At 22.8% G+C, this 2500-nt stretch overlaps 1 protein-coding gene across 1 annotated transcript in view; it reads left to right on the top strand.

The window, feature by feature from the left end:
* nan (transient receptor potential cation channel subfamily V member nanchung) overlaps nt 1-2500 on the top strand; it is a 190714-nt gene that overhangs the window by 132217 nt on the left and 55997 nt on the right. The window lies entirely within an intron of this gene.

Genomic DNA, 2500 nt, shown 5'->3' with positions numbered 1-2500 from the left:
AAAAAATTAAAAAAAATCATACATGAAGTGTTAATAATAAAAGGAAGATATCTAAAGGCCGTATATATTTTCTGTTTACATTTTAATTTCACAGCCTTAACCTTAAAAGAGAACAAAGATCAAAGAAAACATTTGGCGAAAAATGCACCTCACTTGAAAAACAGCAAACAAGTCAAAGCGAAACTTCAAAAAGTATACATTAAGAGAAAACGAAAAAAATGTTAACATAAAGAAAAACTATCATACTCAATTTAAACTTGTGCCAAAAAGAGACACATGAGTGACCTTCCAGCAGCTCACAGCTGACTCCTTCTCACCAACTTTTATCCGATTTTCGCATCGCTCAATGTTCCGTTCCTGACATTCCTCGTCCAGCGTTCCGTTCTTATCGTTCCCCTTTTGATTTCTGACTCCTCTTCGCTGACGGGCTGACGTTGATGACGTTTCTTTTCTCTCGTTCCTGGATTATGGTGTGAACTCTGCGTCACGCTCTTGGCGGTGTGTTGGTGTTTTTTATACCCGTGACGCAAACCCCACCCGCACACACACACATGTACAAAACTATATATAAATTCTTGTGGGCGGGTAAAGCATGAATGGATAGATAGATATAATGTTAATTAAAATCTAATGCAGGTAAGATATTTTATTTTATCATTATGAATACAAGTAAGCAAACCTACATTTAAAATATATGCATTATGCACAATTCCGTATGGTTACACATTTATATCTTATTCATTTTTCTATTAATTCTTGGCCTCTATTTGCATCGCAGTCCGTACTCTGACCAGAAGGCATGGGAAATCCCTCCTCCCCCCTTTTTTGAGTGATGGTATTAATAAAATCAGCAATTGTACTCGGCAGATACTTGTTAGGAAGAAATTAATCTGTTTGCAATGGTCCTGCGTTATTTGCATCTTTACTTTCTATTTCATATGTTGCGAAGAAAGGCTGGTCTTCATCTCTCACTCTATCCTTTTGTAACAAACGATTATTGGTTTCGTTTGGCAGATGCTCCAGGGCCCCAGGAAGACCTTGCACTTCTCCTTTGTATCATTCAATTTCTCTTTCCATTGCAGCGTGGGATTATTTATGTGTTATGGGGAACAAGATTCACTAACTTCTAAACTTTGCTGCCGGCTTGACATATGTACACTAATTGTTAAAATCATCTTATCATAGAAACTCAGAAGAAGGTTTTGTGATTACATCAGTTTCATGACATATCAATATATACATACATACATACATATGTGTAAATATATCTATATATTATATATTATATATATTTATATATTATATATATATATTTATATTAATAATAGATATATAGGTAATATATATATATCTATATATATGCATTTTATATACTTATACTTGTATATAATATAACATATATATAATATATTATATATTTATATATATATATATATATATATCTTTATATTATATTATATAATTATTAATATATATATGTTTAAATATAAATATATTTTATTCATATAAATTTATGTACTATATATATACTTGTAATATATATATATATATATATATAATATATATATATATATATATGCATATAACGTATCTATATATATATAATAATTATTTTAAGCATATATAAGTAATATATATTTTCTATATGCATATATTCATATGTATAATTATATATATATAATAAATATATATATATTGATATATATACATATATATATTATATATATATATATATCTACATATATTTACTTTATTTATATATATATATATTTATTATATATATATATATACATATATATATATATATATATATATATATCTAATTATATCTATATATTATATTCTATATATATTCTAAAATTTATATTGTTATATATAAATATATATATATACTGTAACATATATATTATATATATATATATATTATATATAATATATTATCTATATAGATCTATTTTAATTTATATATATGTATATATATTTGTATATATATATATCTATATATATATATATATATATATATATCTTATTCTATATATCTTATATCTATATTATATATATATATATCTTTATCTATAATATATATATATATATATAAAATATATAACAATACACACACAACACATTTATATTATAAATATTATAAGATATATATATATATTTATATATATATTATAAATATATATATATATTTATGGCATATCAGTATACCTTTAAAAATATTACAACACCATATATATATATATATATATATATATACTATATATATATATAAACAATTATATAATATATATATATATATTATATATCATACCCTATATATTTATATATATATACCAACACACACAAAACACACAACACACACACACACACACACAACACATATACTAACATATATATATATATATATTATACTATATACTATATATATAATATTATATATATATTATTCTATGTTATTCTAATATATATATATATATTATATATATTATATATGTAT

This window comes from Penaeus japonicus, unplaced genomic scaffold (assembly GCF_977035675.1).
Source record: "Penaeus japonicus unplaced genomic scaffold, GWHDUDI00000001_assembly GWHDUDI00000029, whole genome shotgun sequence".
Taxonomy (NCBI): domain Eukaryota; kingdom Metazoa; phylum Arthropoda; class Malacostraca; order Decapoda; family Penaeidae; genus Penaeus; species Penaeus japonicus.
This window is presented reverse-complemented; position numbering and strand designations above follow the sequence as displayed.